We start from the raw sequence: 23,593 nt of genomic DNA, 5'->3' as shown, positions 1-23,593 counted from the left end.
GGGAAAGAGCTGGGAGACCCTGAGGAGAGAGGTAGGAAGAGAGTGGAGCTGTGGGAGTGGCTGGGAAGACCTCACGTGGCAAGAGACATGTGTGAGGAGAAACAAGGGGGAGATGGATGGACTGGAAATGTGGGATGAGGCTGGAGGGAGATTCAGTGGGGCAGGCAAACCAGGAGCTATTATAGAAATGTAGTACCGTTACCAATTTTCTATAGATATGTATACAAACAAAATAATAACTGGAAGGAGTTCATGGTTTTCTCTTTCCACTCCTGCAGCAGAACATTTGGGCATTGACTGCTTGCTGCCCCCTTTTTCCCTGGGGAGAGAATCCAGCTCAAAGATCCACATCCCCCACTGGTTGTGGTGAGAGGGGACCCACTGCAGTCAAGATGGTGTAAGCAAGATGGCCCTGGATGAATGTTCTCCTGGGGAAGGGTGACAGTTTCCCAGGGGTTGGGGACTATATACTTGGATCATCTTAAAGAGCAGGGAGAGAGAGTAAAATTGGAATTTCACTTTGGAGTGTGTCCCTAATTGGAATTCGTCCCCATTGTGTATTTGTCCCTTGCTTAGTAAACACCTTTAACCAAAATAAAGACCAATTATACTAAAGCATGGAAATAACATATGTCCATAATGAACATAGAATCAGAGAAGATGCTACCTCTTCATCTCTATTGCTTGGTGTACACAAACCAAAATGCTTTGCATTTATCCAAATATGAATTCAAATTTGTCCCTGATGATATTCTTACTATAAACTGTGGTGTCAAGTAAATTGATGAGTGAGTCTTTTCCTGAAACCTTAATGCTGAAATCTCATTTCTTATAACATGTGTATTTGGAGTTTTTGGACTGAACAACTTGCTATACTGAATAAAAAGGTGCTATCTGGGAAGTGGTACAACTTTTCAAGAGTCTTTATGGTGAAAAATCATTAGCAGTTGCATAGGGAAAGGCATAACCTAGGGTATCTCTCATTGTCAAGCTTTTGCCCATGATGGTTTCCCTGTGCAAGACAACTTCCTCCCCATATCCCCTGTGCATTTTTTTTGGCCTGGCACACAGTATTAGATTAATATTCTTTCCTTTTTATTGCTAATCATTATTCTATTGAGTGGATATACCACTTTGTTTTTAAGCATTTACTTGTTGATAGACATTTGGATTGATTCAAATTTGGAGCTATTTCCAGTAAAGCTACTATGAGATGTATGTACAAATATTTGTTTGGTCATGTGCTTCCATTTCTCTTTAGCAAGTACCTAGAAGCAGAAGGGCTGACTTATATAGCAGATGTATATGTAAAGTTTTAAGAAATTACCAAATAGTTGTCCAGAAGGGTCATATGGTTTTATACTCCCACCAGCAGTATATAAGAGTTCTAGTTTGTTTACATCCTTACCAACACTTAGTATGGTGCTGGTAAGGATGTAAACATCTTTTCAATTTTAGAATTCTAATAGAATTTTAATAAAATTTTCTAATACAATTTTTAATTTTAGAATTCTCATTGTAGTTTTAAATTGTATTCCTTAATGACTAATAATATTGTTTTAATCTACTAGGGCTGCCATATAACATAGATTTTGTGGCTTAAACAGCAGAAATTTATTTTATCACACTTCTGGAGTTTGGAAGTCCAAAATCAGGTAAAAAGTAAAAAGACTGATAATAACCAAATTCTGGTAGATCTGAGGAACAACTAGAAATCTCATATGGTGGCAGTGTGAAATGGTACTGCTGCTTTGGAAGACAATTTTTGTTTCTTATAAAGTTAAACATACATTTACTACATGACCCAGCAATTCTACTCCTAGGTATATACCCAGAAGAAATGAAAACATGTGCCCACACTAAGATTTATACAAGGCTGATTATGGCAGCTTTGTCCTAATAGCCCCAAACTGGAAGCAGTCAAAATGTCCATCCGTAATGTAATGGATGAAAAAATTATGGTACATCCATAAAATGAAATACTGCTCTCCAATAAAAAGGGAGAAAATTCATGATACACACAATAACATGGATGAATCTCAAAAGGGGTTTATTGTGTAAAAGAAGCCAGGCAGAAAAGAACATGCAGTGTCTTATTCCACTTATATGAAGTTCTAAAACAGGAAAAAATAAACTATATTGATAGAAATCAAATCATTGTTTGCCTGGGACCAGGAGGAAAGATTGACTAAAAAGGTCATGAGGGAGGTTTTGGGGTGTGAGAAATATTCTATACCTTGATTGGGGTGGTGGTTACAGAGATATCCATATTTGTCAAAACTCATCAAACTATACACTCAAAAAATGCATATATTCTTTTTATTGTATGCAAATTATACCTCAAAAAGTTTATTAAAAATAAGAATAGTATCCTTACATGTCAAATAAGGACAGGTGCCTGCTGCTTCTTCAGCAGGACATCAAGATACATATCTTTCATGGATTCGGCATCTAAACTCAGAATATAGGCTATAAATGGCTGGGCTCCACTGGAGGAGTAACCAGCTGATCTAGGGTGCCTGACCCATATGATCCAGAGTTAAAAGTTATCTTGCAAGTACTCTTTTCATTACATTTTTATGTTGGAAAATGGATGCTGCCATATTGGACCATGAAGATGAGGACTCGCCTTGCTAGGGTGAGCGGGTGGGGAGTTGAAGGAGTCCAGGTCTCTAAGGATTCCATACTACATAGATATCTACCTACCTCTGGACTTCTAGGTTTCAGAAAGTGAGAAACCTGCCTTGTTTAAATCACTATTATTTTGAGTCTCTTTTATGGCTTAACTTAAACTGGTATAATTATCCAAAATTGTCCAAGCAATCAAACCGTGATTTAGCCTTCAATTCTACTTTTGTCAAGCACTTCCTATCTAGACTGGTATTCAATCCAAGCTGTATATGAAAATCTTGTACCATTAATGAATTCCTCCTCAACTCATCCCACCTGGTGTTAAGGTCTGAGACCAATTTGGCTGTAGTTACCAGCCAAAGCCCTGTAAAGGTTAGATTTCCAAAGTAGAAAATGTTAACCTATTCTAGAGGCAAAGAGAGCACTGGACCCAATGCAAATGTGTGGTTCAGAAGTTTCAAATTCTGTCTTTGTTGTCTGAAGAGTACTATGAAACTTAAGAAGAGCTTGGAAGGGGCCTGTTAGAGAGGTTGTTGTGTGTTTTGTGTTCAAAGTTCAACTGGGACTGAGAAAACTTACAAAGCTCTCCAAGACCATGATTGATCTCTCTACTGGAATGAATACTGTCTCCCCAAAGTACATGCCCTCCCAGAATCTCAGAATGTGACCTTATTTGGAAACAGGGTCTTTACAGATTTTTATAATTAGTTAGGATGAGGTCATACTAGATTAGGGTGGGCCTTAAATCCAATGACTGGTGTCCTTAAATGGAGAGAAATATCAGAGACTCAGATACAGACAGGGAAGAAGGCCATGTGACAAAGGAAGCAGAGATTGGAGTGATGGATGCATCTACCAGCCAAGGAATGCCCAGGATTGCCAGCCACCACCAGGAGCTGGAGGAAGCAAGGAAGGATCCCTCCCTAGAGGCTTCAGAGGAAGCGCAGGCCTGCTGACACCTTGGTGTCGGATTTCTAGCCTCCAGAACCATGAGAGACTAAATTTCTGTTGTTTTAAGCCACCCAATGTGTGGTAATTTATAATGGTAGCCCTAATAAACGTGTAACCTGAATTTTCTTGTTTTACCAAAGGGTGCTGAATCCGTCCTGTCATCTGGGTAAGTGAACGAGGTTTGAAGGCTCTTGCCTTTGTCAGTATGATGCGGGAGGAGCAATATCTTGTGGAAAGCATGTTTAAGATGATGTCAGGACCTTACTGGTGTCTGGCTCTGTTGAAATAACACATCTCAGTCCAGCCAATCTGTTATGCTTCATGCAACTCTAATTGACACCATTGCAACAGAGACTTATAAGCAGTTCTCCAAAATCCTTCAAATTTCCTGAAATGCAAATCTCTTTAGCTTAGTAAAGCTATGGTAGAAATAATGACATCCAAATAAATCCTGAAAAAGTCCTCAGAACATCCTAAGACAGTGTCAAGATGCCTCTGGTAGTCACGCAAACATTGGCTGTCCTGTTTTCAACTAAGTGGAAGCTAAGCTGAAAGCTTCTTCTTTTTATTAATATTTTTATATTCAGCTAGAAGCTCTTTATGTTGCTGACTCTGAAAGCAAGGAAAACTCTGGACCACTTCACACTTGGGTACAGCAACCCCATTTGTGAATCAGGACAGATCCCCACATGGGCCATAGGAGAAAACTGCGGCAGTTTACGGAATGTTTCCAGATGTTAACATAATTGACGATTTTCTAAAAACGAACACCAGTTGTTACATGTGGTTTCAACATTTTTGTTTTATTTTCTATAACGGTTGCCTTTCCTAGTTGAGTGTTTTCCAGTTCTCCAGGACGCGTAACGCTTACCTTTAAAGGTGTGATCTCCCAACACTTCATTCCCTGGATATGTTTCTTTTTAACAAACTAAAACAGACATAACTAGGGCACTGTTTCAGGCTGATATGACAAATGTGAAACTGAAGAATATTGAAAGCCATTCAAAAATTGGTTTGGTAAAATTCAGTGCTGTATAATGAAACCAAATGCATAGATTGGAATTTTAAAAGAAATCCTAGTGTGAAGACGAAAGAACATGAAAGATAATAAATGTTGAAATGATACACCACCTAATGGTATCCTGTCAAGAAAGAAAGATAATATGATAACTTACAGAGCATCCCTGAGCCTCTATAGGTACTTGACCTATAGTTTTCAGGGAAACAATCTTTTTGTTTCATCTGGCTCATATTAAAAATAGGAAAAACACAATCAGCATTTTTCCCCACTCTCACACAGATGGTGGAAAAATCCATGCAAGTTTTAACTGTCTGAAATTCTTTAAAGCAATATAAGACAGAAAGAATTATTAAATCACTTTTCCATTTCATATAATGAAAAACTGCACCACCACAGTGGGGCTGGAGCCATCAATTTTGGAACAAAAGGGAGTTCCGATTGGTCCTACAGGCAATCAATCACCTGGCAGTCCTGGGTCCCTATCTCTGAAGTCATCTTGCTGTAGGAAAAATACATTTAGAAAAAAAATCAAACTAAAGTCAAACTGCTCATTAGCATTTATATAATCCCATTTTTGAGATTTACTTAGTATATAATTTACATACTTGGGGGTGTTTGGGGGACATATCTACATTTCATTCACTCATTTGTTTCTTCTTTTACTTATTAACTTGTTCATCCACTCATTCAAAAAATATTTAGCAATGATTACTCCAGGCATTGGGGATCCAAACTCTCCTTTTGAGCTCATAGTCCATTGGGACAGAGAGATGGACAAATAAATGACTACAGTGTATCCTGATAAATTGTGTAATCAGTGTTATGTATACTGTTGACAGTGTTATGTATTTGGCTATTTCCAGGTATTCTGGGGCCAAATACAGAGCTGTTAGAAGAGCAATGGGGATTTATCTTGCCTCTTGTTTACTTAATATTTGAAGGAGTGATAGCTTATTTTTTTATTTACTTCTGCATTTAGACTTGCCTTCAATATAAAGAATGTTTGATGTGACTTTTTAAAGTGCATGTGGTACCAAATGCTCAATACTTGCTTGAATCTGGCTAGGAGAGACCATTTGCTTTTGGAGAGAGAATCTGGTTAGAGAGACTTATTAACAGTGATGCCCTTCATAGCCTGCTGGATATGTCAATTCCCTTGGTTCTAGTCTCTAGGGGTAGCAAGCAGTGCCTCCCAACAAGGCTCCTCTCTTCTAGGATCTCATATCTAGGTGGCAAGTCTAGATAGGTAGCTAAAGTCACCTAACCATATGCAAATCATCACTTTTATGGTGCCTCAGTTTCTCCATTGGTAAAATGTAGTTAAAGCTAATTATCTCAAGGGCAATTCGTTGGGAAGAGAGAACAGTGTCTGCCATGTCATAAGGCTAGGAAAGTGTTAGCTGTTCCTATCCACATTGCTACCCAAGCTTCTCTTGCAAGAGCTGAACACACTAATGAATGGACAGCCAGTAAATGCAGCCTCAATTTCTACTGGGTCTCTTTTCACTTGCACATGCCCTGTTACCCTGCATGCCTTCCATTGGAATTGGAGTTCCCCCAGACAGGAGTGCTTTTCCTCTTGTCTCAGTCTGAGCTCCCAGAGGTGGAATTTGTGTTTATACCATCCAACTAACTGTTCCCTGATCTTATAATGAAGAAACAGTCATTGAAGGAGGTTGCTGACTGGTCATCCTTCCTGTGGGACAGAAAGGAAGTGAGCTTGAGTTCAGCAAGAGGAGACTTTAGCAAAGGTGATTTGAGGACGTTAAATCAAGGAAGGCTTGGGGGAGACTTTGGAATGGGAGGGAAGTCTGTTGGGTGCTGTGGCAGAGGGGCATGAGCTCAGGGGGCAGGAGGGTGGAGGAGATGATCTCTCGGGTCTCCTTTTCAAGCTCTCTGACTGAGGTTTCCTCCATATTGAGCAGATGGCACTGTGAAAGTTTTTCTTGGTGGAGGCTGTAGATTTCTCCTTCCCTGGGTCCCATGAAACAAAGCAAAATATAGAGCTATATCAACAAACAGAAAAGTAACGTTTGCTATTTAAATAATTGGGTACCATTTCTATATTCAAGGCTGGAGAGTAGAGGGGGAGTGTGCTGTGGAAAGGTATGTTTGGCAAAGGGAAGCTCCTACTTTATTTAGGAAAATGCTTTTTGGGCTGTTAGGTGGTGGCAGTGTTAGCCCCTGAGTTTCTTCCAGAACAGCAAAAGTTAGGGTGATAAGGGCTATCTTGTTCTGTGTGCAAAAATCAAAGAGTAGCCAGCTTGAGCAGACCAATTGTTTTCTGAATTTTAAGGGATTTTTAGTGTTTCCTTCACAGACCAGGAGCCTGGATTTTGTGATTCTGGAACTGGCAAAAGAAAAGGGGAGAAAGATGTACAATTGAGAACATACCCCCTCAGCATGGAGGCATGAGAGGGCCAAGAGAAGAGAGAGACTGCACTAAAGATTCCTTCTGGAAGGGCACGGGAAAGAAATTAGAAAGAGGACTGCAGCATCTCTCCTTAACACTCAAGCCTTCAGCAAACTAGCATTAACCTTGACAACTGAGCAGGACTCTTAAGGCTGAAGAGGTGGGAGAACCACATAAGGTTAATGGGGGTCCTTTATTGGTTATTAAGGAGAAGGAATTTCAGAAGATTGGAAACCTTGTGGACACTTGACTAGATCACTCCTAAAAGGGTCTCAGTAACCAAGTTCCTTGGGTGGAGAGGGAGGAGAATGTCTAGAGGCTGTGGCAGAGCTGGCCGGGTGAGAAGCACTGGGTCCATGGCAGGGACATGGTATCTGCCTGAGGCCTGGCTACAGGGCAAATGGAGGAGCCCAGGTGGGGTTCTTCAGGCTGTGTCACTCACGTGCATTAGAGTTGCTAACATGGTGCCCTGCTTCCCAGGGCAGTGATGGTGGTGGTGGGGATGTATCTTAGAAACCACACTGTCTTCCAGAAGGGACCTCAGGGACATGCATCTCATCAAACCCTTTCTTTGGAAAGTTAAGCACCCCAGTGGGTTCCAGGAAGGCATAAATGAGGCTCCTTTCTCTTAGAGAAATATTTACATCTAAAACTGCCAACTGTTGGTCAATTCCAAGCATCTGGTTTGTCTTTTCAGAACATATTTGATGAGCACCTACTATGGGCGAGGTACTGGAAGCAGAGATGACAAGACACTGTCATCATCCTTAAGGAGCTCCAGTCTAGTGGGGAGAGAGATGGGCAGGGTCAGATTCTGCCCACAGGCTCCAAATTGTACCAGGAGGAAGCCTGGGTATGATGGGGACACAGGAAGGGGTGGGAGCACTGGGGAGGCAGGGAAGGCTTGCTGAGTCTTCAAGGAAGTGTAGGAGAGAGCCAGATGGAGAAGTGAGCTACCTGGGTCAGGTGCAGGGAAAGGCAAGGACTGCAGGGGGAAAAGGAGCTCCCAGCCAAGGCTGCTCTCAATGTGAAGGGAAGAAGGAGGCACACTGGCCGGCCACCTACAGGAGCCATTTCTCATCCTGAATTTCATGGGCTTTGCAGAAACAACTAACCTCTCTCTTGGAGACTAACCTGGCCGAAAATGAAATAAACACACTGCTCCTGGTGGCTTCTATCTGGGCACATGGAGCTCATGGGACAAATAAAATGGAGAGCAAGGGCTGAGCTGGAGGGAACTGGCCCTGTACATGGTGAATATTCAGACCCACAGATGGCAGTCTGAGGCAAAAGGCTTCTTTCTATGTCTATTGTCTTGAGGTGCTGAGGAGACACTAATCCACGACCATTGTGTGGGCCTGCAGCCCTGCCACTGCTGCCATGTATTGTGTTTCCAGAGCCCCAGGAGCACCCGCAACCCAGGTAGGAGCGGGTTATTTCTGCCTTTGCTTGCAGAGAAAGATAACCTCAAGGAGAGGATTTCACAGCTCTTTGATACGAGTTGAATGTTTGTTCTGGGTTATTTTTTCTGTTTCCTAATATAACACACATTTGCTGTTCAGTAAATATTGATCTCATTGCAGTCAGCATTAGCTGCAGAGGATGCTGCAAAATAGTCAGCCAGGTAATCAGGTCTGCTCTCTGGACTGAAAGTGGATGTGGTGGAGGCCATGTCCACACCACAGACAATTTAATCAACATTTCTGTAATTACTAGGTTCATTTTGGTCCTTTATAAAATATACAAATCTTCCCTGAATAACACCTTTTTTTTGAACAGCTATAAATCAGTCTATAATTTAGATCCAGGTCATGTGTATCAGAAAGTAGAAATCTTCCTCCCCCACTTTCTTTTTTTTTTTTTTTTTGGATGTGTGAGTTCTGAAATGAATTTACTTCAGCCAGTGTTTCTACATGTGGTTTTCTGATTCCATATTAACCAAGCAGATGGATGCCTGGGGTTCAGGGCATTCACTTTTGAGGGAACAGGTATGAAAAGTACTCTTCTCACGGAATGATGGGCTTAATTGTCACCTACTTTAACTTAGTTGTAATGGCTTAAATCTGTGCTTATCTCCCTCACTAGTTCATAAGCACAGTCGTGCTTCATCTTTTTACCTCCAGTGGCTTACTCTGTGATATGCTAAACAGTATAGAATTGGTTATTAAATTAAAAAGCTATTAAATGACTGAATACTGGGTATTTGATTAGTGTTTTTTAATCAATATATTTTATTCATGATACAGGTATTAGTGTGTAAATAATTCTGACCCAAACTGCAGGTTAAAATGATATCATAGATCTTCATGATAAAAAGGATTATAGTGGTCAGCACTCAAAATCTTCCCCCCCCCCTTTTTTTTTTTTTTTTTTTTTTGGTGGGGTAAGTACTAGCTGCAAATTGAATTACAATTAGATTATTTGGTGATGTGATAAAATCTTCCTAAATTAAAATGCCACTAATGCTGAAGTAATGGTAATTTTGGCCAAGGATGAGTTCCAACTACATAAAGAAGAATTTACCAAACAAATTAATAGTGTAATCAAGTTTACAAGGGTTATAAGCCTGCTGCTTTCTAATTCTTCGAACAGAGTAGTAGTTATTTATGTTATTTTCCAGAACCATGGAGTCTAGGGTCATTACGTGTGGCTACTCCCATTTAACTCCCTCTATAATATCCCCTTCAACTGCCTCTCCATCTTATCTTGGATACTCCAGGGTGGGAAGCTTACTATCTTGCACAGTGATCCTCTTTATTTGGAGAGATCCGACAGAATACTTCCTGGGTAGAGCCAAAATTGTTTCCTTACTTTTAGTCATAGGCTGTACAAAACTAGCCTAATTAATCTTCTAGGTATTCATAGACATAAATATTTGTGTGCTTTTATGTGCACTTAGAATCTAGGATCTCAGAATATGAAGGGAAAAACCTTGAGTCAATTATTACAACACCCCTTCCCTTCACCACTCTAACCTAGTGCCTAAGTTGCTGTTTTCACATCCTATTCAATATTCACATAGCTTGTGACTTCAAGCAGTGTTTAAGAACTCACTACCAAATGGTGTTTCTTTAATTTTTTTCTTTAATTTAGACCAGGCTCTAATGCAGACTGATCTTTCCCCTGAATTTATCAGAATTAATGAGATGAGACTGGGAAGATAAAATCAATTCTACAATGTTCTGTGGTGGTGTTTTCCATACAAGATTGAACCTTCTTGAAAACTCTCTGGAGGAAGGTCTAAATACATGAATAAATTAAAAAGCCTATAATAAGCCAGGTGGACCCTTCCATCAGACCCCCATTAGTCCATGAAGGCAGGACTAACACTTCTACTGCTGTTTTAGGCAGTTGCTGTGGACGTTCCCATCAGCCCCATCCCATCCTAACCTACTCTCCCATTGGCTTGACAAATTAGATTTCACTAGAGCTTAATTTCTTAATTCTAAGTCCCAAAGTTTAGTCTCTAAGACTGACTTTGCTTCTTGCCTTTGATGCTGTTCATCCCTGTGGTCCCTGTAGCTGGGATCTGGCTCAACCACTGTGCCCCCAGCACCTCCTGTTATCTTAGCTGGGTCCTCCCTACTCAAGCCCCACAGACCCAAACCAAGTAGATAGTGCCCAAGCCTGGCACCCCTGTTAATGAAGAAATTTGATCCATCACACATATTTCTTCTCTTACTATTTCCTGCTCTACCTACACATATCCTGTGGAACTTAATCTTCTGTGAAGTCCACATTTACTACTACCATATTATGAAGAAAAGAAAAAGCAAGTTCATTTCCATTGTGAAAGAACCTTCAGTGGGGATGTAGTAGGAAGTCACTTTAAGTAGCTAAAGAAATGAACAATGCTGTGTGTCTGTGCAGCCTGACCTTTCTTCTGGGCACACCAGTGGCTCCATTTTCTGGCCTTCATAGAGGGTAATTAGGAACAAGCTTCTCCAGATAGGAAATATGTTCTCTATTCAAGAAGTTTCAAGAATTAAAGAGTGGCAGTGGGTAGGGAAATGTGAAGTCACTCAAGTGAACTCTGCTGAGATGCCATCTGGAAGAAAGTGGTGACAGTGGATAGGGTTTGGAGCTGGGTTGAACCTGGGGGGCTGCCTCAGGTGGAACAAGGTAGCTTAGAGAAGGGAGTCAGTGTTTGGCTGGCTTTGTGGGAGGGGAAGGCAGGAGATGGGGGTGGTTAGGTAGAACCCAAGACGAAAGTGCCAAGGGTCAAGTTTGAAGGACAAAGGCTGAAGATAGTGAATGAATTAATAGTGAGGACAGTAGCTTCAGGGATCAATAAAAAGAATGGAGAATGGGAAAGAGATCAGCAGTTCACAGCTAAGTTTGTGAATATGCTGCCATTTTTGTCTTATGTGATGTCTGGCATAAGGCTTGTGTTGAAGGTACCTGAAGAATGACGTGGAGCTAGATGGAGGGTGGTGAGGGGCTCAGCAAGATTTCCCAGGGACTCCTGGGAAAGCATTATGGGCAAGCATTATGGCAAGCATTATGGGTGGATGGTGAGGAAATATATCTCATTTTTTTCCAAGTGGGGTGAAATAGGAATTGGTGGGTTTTTTTTTGTTTTTGTTTTTGTTTTTTTGCGGTACGCGGGCCTCTCACTGTTGTGGACTCTCCCGTTGCGGAGCACAGGCTCCGGATGCGCAGGCTCAGCGGCCATGGCTCATGGGCCCAGCCGCTCCACAGCATGTGGGATCTTCCCGGACCGGGGCACGAACCCGTGTCCCCTGCATTGGCAGGCGGACTCTCAACCACTGTGCCACGACGGAAGCCCAGGAATTGGTGTTTGAAATAGTTTTTATTACTTATGTCTACTATTTAGGGCAATGGGGGCTGGGAACAGTTAATATATCTGGAGCACTTTATTTCTCGATGGATATTTTGTTCAACTGTTAGAGGCAGATTTGAACATCAAATCTCTAATTGGCTATAGCATTTATGCAAGAGAAGAGGCTGGATGTGACAAACTTCATGCCATGGGACTGAGAGGCAGATCGGTGTGTACTGAACAGTGATAAATCCTTGACCGCTTGTCTGGAGGCTTCTCTCTCACTCCTTGGAGAAGAAAGGCAATTCAGGCCTCAGTCTCAGCAGGAGCAGGTACAGGCCAGGAACCTGTGATCCTGAGGGTTTCTCTAGCTCCACACTTTCTATGAAAACCAATTTACCCTCAGCTCACTTAAGAACACACTTTAGCAAAAACCTGAATAAAGTAAGGCTCATTCTGTTACATGTGGTTTAGAGGGAAGGCCCTTTAGGACATTTGCTTAAATGAGTACCGCTTGACATTTGCACACAGGCTATATTTGTGACAATATACTTTCATGCAGATCATCTAAAAACAATCTATAAAAGTATGCTGTTGCCAGGATTGTCATCCCTATTTTACAGAAGAAGAAATGGAGTCTCCCAGAATTTAGGAAACCTGCATGGGATTATTCACATATCACATCATTAACAAAAACAAGAACAAGAACAAGATAAGTCTATGCATTTTAATTTCTAGTAATATATGGCATTATTTGCTAATTTACTATCATTTAGATTTATAGTACAATTTAGGTGGCACATATTGCCTCTATGTCTTTTCATTAAATCATGACTAGTTATATATCTATATGTTTATATCTTACTTTGTTTCAAAAAGGTTTTGAAGTGGCTTCAAAAATACAATATAATACTGCCTTCAAAAATAAAAACAAAATAAGCTGAACATGTAGCTTATTTTTTTAGTTCAATAAATGGTTTCCATGGAGCTGATAGTGGTGGTGATGATGATGGCAGAGGTGGTGATGGAGGTGTTGGTGTTTTGGGAGCTCGAGGGGGAGCTGGAGATGCTGAGGTGGTGGTGGTGGTATTGGTGGAGATAGAGGTGGTGGAGGTGGTCCTGGTGCTGGTGTTGCAGGTGGAGGTGGTCCTGGTGTTGGTGGTGGTACAGGTATTGATATTAGTGATAGAAATTGTAGGGCATGGCTATTAACAGTAAGTGAGACAACCACAGCAAAAGGAAAAGAGGGGTAAGGAAAATTATGGTCCAGCTAGGGATAAAGTTAATAGACTGGAGGTGAAAAAGAGAAAGTAGAGTTAGAATTAAAAAGAACTAGGAAAGTTTTTGTTCTACTTTCTGTCATAACTGGGAGTGAGTAGGCTGGGTTTGCAGCAGTCTTGCCCATGGGAATAGCTATAGTAGTGATTATATTAGCTAATATTTATTGAGGGCTTACAACATTCCAGATGCTATTACAAGCAACTTCAGTGCAGATCTCATTTAATCCTTGTAACAACTCATGAAATAGATGTCTATTATTATTCACACTTAACAGGTGAAGAAATGGAGGCACAGAGAGGTTTATGTAACTTGCTCAATATCATAGTGACAAGGAAGTGATAGAACCAGATTCTGTCTGCAGCTCAGTTTCTTTTTTCTTTTTTTTTTTTTTTTTGGTATGTGAGCCTCTCACTGTTGTGGCCTCTCCCATTGTGGAGCATAGGCTCCAGATGCGCAGGCTCAATGGCCATGGCTCATGGGCCCAGCTGCTCCGTGGCATGTGGGATCTTCCCGGACTGGGGCACAAACCCATGTCCCCTGCATTGGCAGGTGGACTCTCAACCACTGCACCACCAGGGAAGCCCTACAGCTCAGTTTCTTAACCACAGAGCTTTGGGGAACCTGACAGATAGTGAGGTATATACACATGGCTGACCAGTGTCCCAGGTGGAGGGTAAATGAGAGATTGTCCTTGCTATTACTCTTGGGTTATGAAGACTCAGCTTTAAGTATGCAAGTTAAGAGCTCAGGGAAGGGTCTACAGCCACAAATCAACTCATAAACCTCTATTCTTCAAGAGCAGGAGGAAAGAGCTCCTCATCTGTGGACCATTTCTGGAGGTCCACTGGAGGCCACCTGCTCGTTGCTTGAAAGCAGGGCTGCTGCTCTGTGTCTGGGTATAGGTATCCACTGGAAGAATGTGGTCTGGAAAAAAGTGTTAGCTGTTTTCCGTTTTTACTAACTGAGCAACTAACTCTTTTATTTTTTTTCCAGGTTAGTAATTTATTGTATAAATTGTGTATCACATGATGAGTTGACGCTAGCTTCTTCAGGCATGGGAGCATAACAGATGAGGTACAGTTTAGAATCCAGTTATGTTGCTTTCACAGCTGGAGTTCTTTTAGACCTTAACTTAAAGTATAAGACTATCAAAGCAATATGTTCATATGTGCCCAGTACACAATTCATTCTCCCTGTGAGAGTGTAAGTGTTGAAATATTTTTTGATACCAGTGAATTGGAACTGGGCATCAGTTTCTGGACCTGCCATGATTTCCATCTTCCAAAATGCACAGACTCCGCAGCTGGTGTCCTTCAACTTATACACCTTCACCTTAGCCCCACCAGAAGAAGCTGCCTGTTTTTTTTTTTTTTTTTGAATTTTATTTTATTATTTTATTTTTTTATACAGCAGGTTCTTATTAGTTATCTATTTTATACATATTAGTGTATATATGTCAATCCCAATCACCCATTTCATCCCACCACCCCACCCCCGCTTTCCCTTCTTGGTGTCCATATGTTTGTTCTCTGCATCTGTGTCTCTATTTCTGCCTTGCCAACTAGTTCTTCTGTACGATTTCTCTAGATTCCATATATGCGTTAATATATGATATTTGTTTTTCTATCTCTGACTTACTTCACTCTGTATGACAGTCTCTAGGTCCATCCACGTCTCTACAAATGACCAAATTTCGTTTCTTTTTATGGCTGAGTAATATTCCATTGTATATATGTGCTACATCTTCTTTATCCATTTGTCTGTAGATGGGCATTTAGGTTGCTTCCATGTCCTGACTATTGTAAATAGTGCTACAGTGAACATTGGGGTGCATGTGTCTTTTTGAATTATGGTTTTCTCTGGGTATATGCACAATAGTGAGATTGCTGGGTCATATGGTAATTCTGTTTTTAGTTTTCTAAGGACCCTCCATACTGTTCTCCATAGTGGCTGTATCAATTTACATTCCCACCAACAGGGCAAGAGGGTTCCCTTTTCTCCACACCCTCTCCAGCATTTGTTGTTTGTAGATTTTCTGATGATGCCCATTCTAACCAGTGTGAGTTGATACTTCATTGTAGTTTTGATTTGCATTTCTCTAATAATTAGTCATGTTGAGCATCTTTTCATGTGCTTCTTGGCCATCCATGTAATAAGGACCATATATACGACAAACCCACAGCAAACATTATTCTCAATGGTGAAAAACAGAAAACATTTCCTCGAAGATCAGGAATAAGACAAGGATGTCCACTCTTGCCACTATTATTCAACATAGTTTTGAAAGTCCTAGCCAGGGCAATCAGAAGAAAAAGAAATAAAAGGAATACAAATTGGAAAAGAAGAAGTAAAACTGTCACTGTTTGCAGATGACATGATACTATACACAGAGAATCCTAAAGATGCCACCAGAAAACTACTAGAGCTAATCAATGAATTTGGTAAAGTTGCAGGATACAAAATTAATGCACAGAAATCAGAAATCTCTTGCATTCCTATACACTACCAATGAAAGGTCAGAAAGAAAAGCTAAGGAAATAATCCCATTTACCATTGCAACAAAAAGAATAAAATACTTAGGAATAAACCTACCTAAAGAGGTCAAAGACCTGTATGTAGAAAACTAACTATAAGACATTGATGAAAGAAATTAAAGATGACACAAACAGATGGAGAGATATACCATACTCTTGGTTTGGAAGAATCAATACTGTGAAAATGACTATACTACCCAAAGCAGTCTACAGATTCAATGCAACCCCTATCAAATTATCAATGCATTTTTTACAGAACTAGAACAAAAAATCTTAAAATTTGTATGGAGACACAAAAGACCCTGAATAGCCAAAGCAATCTTGAGAAAGAAAAATGGAGCTGGAGGAATCAGACTCCTGGACTTCAGACTATACTACAAAGCTACAATAATCAAGACAATATGGTACTGGCACAAAAACAGAAATACAGATCAATGGAACAGGATAGAAAGCCCAGAGATAAATCCATGCACCTATGGTCAACTAATCTATGATAAAGGAGACAAAGATATACAATGGAGAAAAGACAGTCTCTTCAATAAATGGTGCTGGGAAAAAGGGACAGCTACATGTAAAAGAATGAAATTAGATCACTCCCTAACACCATACACAAAAAATAAACTTAAAATAGATTAAAGACATAAAATGTAAGAATGGACACTATAAAACTCTTAGAGGAAAATATAGGAAGAACACTCTTTGACATAAATCACAGCAAGATCTTTTTGACCCATCTCCCAAAGTAATGGAAATAAAAACAAAAATAAACAAATGGGACCTCATGAAACTTAAAAACTTTTGCACAGCAAAGGAAACTATGAACAAGATGATGAACAAGATGAAAAGACAACCCTCAGATGGGAGAAAATATTTGCAAATGAAGAAACTGACAAAGGATTAATCTCCAAAATATATAAACAGCTCATACAGCTCAATATTAAAAAAAAAAAACAACCCAATGAAGAAATGGGCAGAAGATGTAAATAGACATTTCTCCCAAGAGGACATATGGATGGCCATGAATGTTTTTTAAAAGAAGTTTTGATATTGTAGTGGATGCCTGTGGTCTGAGTTGTCAGTGGCTACACACATTACTGGCCAGCCACCCTCAGGCCCATTTTGGGGAAGTCTGTGTGCTATTTCATGGCTCTGCCCTTCTTTTGCTACAAACACTGCCTCTGTCCCATCTGAGCAGGCTTTGTGATGCCCTGACACACTGACTTTCACACATACTTTTATGATTATCTCCCCTTCCCCCAACTTTTATGATTATCTCCCCTTCTCCCAGGCTTGCTGTGAGAACATGTACACCCAGGTCGATTTTTGTTTCTCATCTTCTGCTTTTTTTTTGGTCTGTTGATTTCATTGATAAATTCTTTCACGTTTTATTTTTTTTTCCTTTTACCTCTTCTCTTAGAGAAAGGGTGGAGGAGGAGACACCTGCATTACTGTCCTCTATGCTTCTCTTGCCCTCAGGAGACATGCCTCTCCCAGCACCAGTGGAGCTGTGGGCCTGTGGCACACTGAAGCTGAGTTTAGAGTAGGCTGAATGCCTGTGGCTGGAGTTTAAACAAGATCATTAACTTAATCTTCTACCTCAGAGAGCACCATACAAAAACGATTTTGTCTCATAAAATGTCCCATAAAATGTCACTCCCACATACCATGGAGAGAGAAGGTAGATGCATTAATAATCAATTAATTTCAGAAAATTAATGTGCCCTGGCTTTTACACTAGAGCCTGAGAAAATAGGAAATATCCTTCTCTGTTAAATTTTGCATTTTTTTCTGTAGTGGAGGTAAAGTCACTGACTCTTACATTAAGAGGAGTGGGCAGATGAGGTGTGCATGGAAAGTATGTTTGCACTCAGAAGACTACTAGAGTGATGAACTTTTTTTTTTTGTGGTACACGGGCCTCTCACCGCTGTGGCCTCTCCCTTTGCGGAGCACAGGCTCTGAACGCTCAGGCTCAGCGGCCATGGCTCAGGGGCCCAGCCGCTACGTGGCATGTGGGATCTTCCCAGACCGGGGCACGAACCCGCGTCCCCTGTGTTGGCAGGCGGACTCTCAACCACTGCGCCACCAGGGAAGCCTGATGAACTTTTTTTTTTGGTCAATGTTTATGGGAATGTCAAATTTGAGGAATTTTTAGCATTAAAAAGTCTTAAGATTGTAAATTGCTAATAAAGTTTTTATGTGGTAACAATGCCACTTGTAGAACTTGTACTGTAACCTCAAATCTAAGTTTTTCTGGGGAAATAGTGGTAGTGGAACACCTAAAGAACATTCCTAAAGCAAACATGAGCAGCATTTGTCAGAACCAATTATAGATTTTTACTGCTGCTTGGGAGTGTGCTGGTAGGGAGTGAGGAAACCAGTCTGCTGCTTCAAATAATGTCCAAAATGATGCCAAAGTTAACAATAACTAGCTTATCTTTACATTTGCCAAAGTTTTATATGTCAATTAAAAATTTCAACACCATTGAATAAAATTGCACAACTTATAGCAGTTACTGTCACAACGAAAATTAGAAGGACACCTGTCAGAATTTAATAATCACATAATTTCTACCCTTACCAGGCTTTGATATCAGCCACAACTTTCTGACTAATGAGGAAACTGACTGGTGATTGTGCCCATTGACTTGTGATCAGATTGAAAGGCTAGAAGATGGTAATGAGTATACATAGAAGCATATTTACAGAAATGCATCTATTTGCAGAGGGGTCTTGTTCAAGTTCACAGAAATGCTTAATTAAGAATGAGCAAAGCAATAAAGTGAATTTAAAATGATTTTTATTGAATTCAAAAATTGTGAGCTAAAAGCACTTGAGTTAAATTAAAAAGCAATTTTACTGAGTTAATGGTGAGTATAAAGAATGAAATCAATAAAAACCCCACTTGCCATTAAGTTCAAAAACAGTAAAAGCATTTTATTAACTGTGTTGTTTTAGATTCAACCATATATGTTCCCTCAATTTGCAAAGCTTTGTTTTGCTACTGAATGTGGGCTTTAAAATTTGCTGGTATATGTAAACACACATGTGTATAATCTAAACCATGAGCAGCACTGACCTTGGGTGGGCCATTGAACTCCGCTGCTTGGTTTCATCACATATGAATCAAGGACAGTTATATGTACTTCACGTGTGTTACATTTCTGGAGATACTGTATGGGCTCCCAACGAGTGAGGTGAGCCTGCACTAACAGATGGCTTCTTATGCCCTTTATAATATATAAATATAAATTCATCATACGTAAGTGAAGGTAAATTTCCCATATGGTAAATATTAGGTCAAAACATGCAGTTGCTGGTTTTGTAGGTTGAAGGTGATTGAATAACAGCAATTTTATATGGTTCAACCTGATACAGCCCACTGGAATTCATTCATTCATCCATTCATTTATTCATTCCATCAGTCATTCAACAAATCAAGTGACTGCTCTGCCAGGTGCTGAGTGTACAGTAATAAACGAAGAAGATGATAAGATAGAGTGAGAGACAGCAAATAAACCAACTTTCAAATAAGCCTATAACTAAAAATTGTGATAGGTGTTGTCACAGAAAAAATTCGGGGTGACAAAAGAATAATGGAGGAAACCCAGGAGGCTGGCTCACAGGCAGTGCCACTTAGGCTGCACCTAAGTGATGAGTTGGGTTGAGCCAAGAGAAGCACGGGAAGAGCATTGCAGCAGAGAGAGGAGCAGGTGTGAAGGGCTGGGGTGGGATATAGGTGGTCATACATCTACCTGAGTCCAGAAGGTCATGGGGAGAATGCTGAGGTCTGTTTCTTGACTTCATACCTGGATGATCAGCCCCATGGGATTGATGCCCAAGTGAGATGGTCTGGCCATCTTGACTGTCTACCTCTGCTCATATGGTGCAAGGAACTGTCCATGGGGCAAGCACTACTGGCCTCCAGTAAATGGTGCCCTGTTACTCTGCCAGACCCCTATGCAGAGTCTGGACTCAGAGCCTCAGGACCCAGCCTGAGAATGAGGGAGTGCTGGGCAGCTAAGGCTGATTGGCCAGTAGAAACTTTGTAGTTAACCAGAAACTTTTCCCTAACAGAACATTGTTGGAATATATCAATAAGAACAACATATTTTATTTACTGAGGGCTTATTATGTGCCAGGCACCAAAGCATTTGCTTCATTTAAACTTTTATTACTCAGTTATAATCTAATGAGATAGGCATTATTACCACCCCATTTTACAGGTGTGGAAACCAAGGCTCAAGCAGGTTGAGTGACTTGCCATAGTCTCACAGTTGGGAGGTGGTGGGCTAGGCTGTCTGATCACGGAGGCTCTGCCCTTAACCTCTCTGCTGTGTTGACCTTCCCATCCCATTCCATGCCACCACAGCTGTTACTGAGCATGCTGCATCATTTGTGCCTTGGTTTCCTTCAGGGGATGTTGCAGTCAAGCCATGACCATGTGAGTCAGAGGTGGGTTCTCCCACAATTAATGCAGTATTTTTTGTTGGACTCACTTAAGAGACAAATTCTCACACCAGAACTTGGACAGTGAAGGCTGCAGTTTCCAGCACATTGGGAGAGCAAGCTTAGCTTCTGACTCTTGGTAGAGACCCCAAGAATCCAGGGATCTGTGCATATCTTCCTGAGTGATGTGGCTGAGAAGGGTCTGGGGGAGACCAAGAGCTCTGCAGGGAGCCATCCCTTGCAGCATCCATTACAGATCTCCTAGCTCCATGCTTCTCTTGGGCTCCCAGACCAGTCTCTGCAGGGCATTATGTTGGTCCACCTTGGGCCAGACCAACAGGTTGGGAGGAGGTCATTGCAACAGTGACAGCAGGCACAGGCAAGCAGGGATTCCAGGGAAAGGTGACTTTCCAAGTCAATTCATCTTCTCCACTGAGAACCTCTCCTTTCCAGTGCCAACCCACAGAACTATGTTTTGGGGGCAAACACTTTTCCTTGCCTTATTACAAATGACTGAATGTATTTCATAATCCCATAAGCAGAGTTTCCAGTCTACATTATCTCTGCTTCCTGGGGGCTGCCAAGCAAGAAAAGATGCCCGTGAAACCACTGGCGCCAGAAGTAAACTGAATGCCCTGCAACTGCTATCATCTCCCGAGTTCCTAGGCAGCTGGGGGGCCTGTTTCAGGCAGCAGAACTAAGGCACATCCTGCCGAGGCACTTTTGGATGGGGGCCCTCCTGTGTTCTCCAGGGCACATATCGATTTCAGGGCCCTGCGTGGAATCAGGGCTGGGAAGGGGAGGCCTGAAACACTGTGAAATGTGATAAAGCTGGTTTGATTCAGGGCATCCATGCTTTGTGACACCTGCCTATCTGTTACACTGAGGCTGTTACACAACTGTCTGGGAATTCATCTGCATCCTCATGTGTGCCATGGTGCCAACCGACCTCAAAGTGGGTGGGCACCTGGAGGGAGGGGTCAGACTGGCTTTTATTCCCCCTCTTTGTTTGTGCAGAACTCCCACATCTGCCAAATGACACACTGGCAGGAATGATCAGCCCAAAACTAGATTGTTGATTTCAGTGAAGTGCTTAGCTTTACCCTCTCCAAAATCCAGGTCGCTGGGATATTCGTCTGTCTCTGTCACCCTCACAGAAAACTCAAGCAAAATTTGAAGCCCAGGAAAGGAAGTTCTCAAATTTCCCTGGAAACTTCTTTTGGTATTTCAAACTTATGGGGAAATAACTCAAATGTCCAATAACAGGTGAATGGATGAAGCCGTAGCACCTACATGATGGAATACTGCTCAGTAATAAAGCAGAAGGATCCATTGGAATAAAAACCAGTGTGGATGAATTTCAAAAGAATTGTCCTAAGTGGAAGAAGCCAGACTCCAAAGACTGCATGCTGTATAATTCTATTTATATGACATTCTGGAAAAGGCAAAGTTTGGGGGAAAATTACTCCCATGTCAAGTAGTTTTCAATCCCAGGGGTATCTCAGGGACCTCAATGGGGAATAAGGGTGAGGGAGCATTGGGAAGAATCTAAGCCTCCACTTCATTTAGAGAAGCTTCATTTTTATATATTTTATACACTGAGGTTTTGTTCCTTTGAAAAACTTGTTCTATACTTTAAAAAGAGTTTGAATAAGCTAAACCAGATGAAACAGCATCTAGAGTGACAAAAAGGAGATTTAAGTCTTCTCCACTCCTTGTCTAACCCAACTGGCTTGGGAACTCCTGAGGTGAGAGAATCTTATTAATTTTATGATCTCTTTCCCTTGAGAAGTGTACACACATGCAGGGACTTACAATTTGCATGTCCATTCAAGGAGAGTTGTAGGCTCTCTGAAGTCCATCCTCAGAGCCCCTAAAAACCCAAGGACCTCCAGTTCAGTATCTTTGCCTTAGAGAGTGAGGACCCTATATTTTCTTCCTTAAACACAATATCATATCATCCAGTCCAGGTGTATCAGTTATCTATTGCTGCATAACAGGTCATCCCAACAGGACGTCTTAAAACAATAATATTTTATCATTTCTCTCAATTTTCTGTGTTAGTTGGTCTCATTTGGGTAGTTCTTCTGTTCCATGTGGTGTTGGCTAGGGTCACTCATATGGCTGAATTCATCTGGGAGCTTATATGGGTGCTCTGCTGGGGCTGGAATGTCCAAGATGACCTCAGCCACATGTCTGGGGCCTTGGTGCTGACTGTCAGCTGGAGCACCTTAGTTCTCTTCCATAAGGACTATCTCTTTCTTCATGCGGTCTCTCATCTATTGTTTAGCCCAGATGGCTGGCTTCCAAGAGAAAGACACTAGAGGCTGCCAGTTCTCTCTTTTTTTTTTTTTGCGGTACGCGGGCCTCTCACTGTTGTGGCCTCTCCCGTTGCGGAGCACAGGCTCCGGACGCTCAGGCTCAGCGGCCATGGCTCACGGGCCCAGCCGCTCCATGGCATGTGGGATCCTCCCGGACTGGGGCACGAACCCACATCCCCTGCATCAGCAGGTGGACTCTCAACCACTGCGCCACCAGGGAAGCCCTGCTTCCTGCTTTTTAAGAATCTATTTTCCAGTGTGTTTCTTCTCTTGTGTCACAATGAAGGCCATCAAAAGGTAGGTGCACCCCTGTTCCTCAAAGCTTATCTTTTTGCCCTCCAGCCTCATTATTCTGCCAGTTTCCCAATGACACACCCTTATCACCTGTAAACTTGACTGCCTATTTTAGACTTCATTATATTTTTCATTTTTCTCTTCCCAGAAACACATGTCTCCTTTCTCTAGACAAACCAGAAGCTCCCTAAGGCAAGGAGGCTCACTCCTATTTCAGGAAGCTAGCATAGTTCTAAATGGGAATGACCCTGTGACCTTGTTACAAAGGCAGCAGTTGTGCACAGGCACCGACCTTCAGGATGTCCCTTCTCCCCCACAAATGATAAGGTGAATAGCCTTTGGCTTCTGTGGATACCTGAGGTGGATGAGCTATCTGGCTGTCTGCCCAGCTGACCTGTGCTTTTATTGTCTGTATCTATCTGATGTGTTTCTTGTGATTTCATTAGAAAACATCTCCCGTTGGTTGGGGTAGGGTACAATGAAAACAGAGTCCCACTGAAAACATTCCTGGGAAGCACTGATTACACCCTCAGCCTTCACTGTAGAGTCAACAGCATTATCTCAGTGTTTTACTTTAGATGGAAAGCCACTTTCTTGCTTCCTGACATTTCTGCTCCTTGCCTAGAATACTTCCTCCTCTATCATTCCTTTAAGCCAACTTGGCCCATTCTTCAAAGCCCAAGTAGTCTTACCATCCACCCAAACCATAGGTTCTCAAATCCATGATGTCACAGAGCTTGAGAGCTAGAAAACTTTTTTGAGCCTCTATCCCAGTAGTTTCAAACCTTCCAAGTATTGGGGTCCAAGGAGGGGCCTCAGCTGCATATGCATGTGTGATGTGTGGATCCTATAAGCCAAGCTTGGTTCTTGCCACTTCCATTTCAACTTGAAGACTCTCTTATACCTGTTTTAATTTT

This window comes from Lipotes vexillifer, unplaced genomic scaffold, assembly GCF_000442215.2.
Source record: "Lipotes vexillifer unplaced genomic scaffold, Lipotes_vexillifer_v1.1 scaffold3, whole genome shotgun sequence".
Taxonomy (NCBI): Eukaryota; Metazoa; Chordata; class Mammalia; order Artiodactyla; family Lipotidae; genus Lipotes; species Lipotes vexillifer.
Note: the sequence above shows the minus strand (reverse complement) of the source record.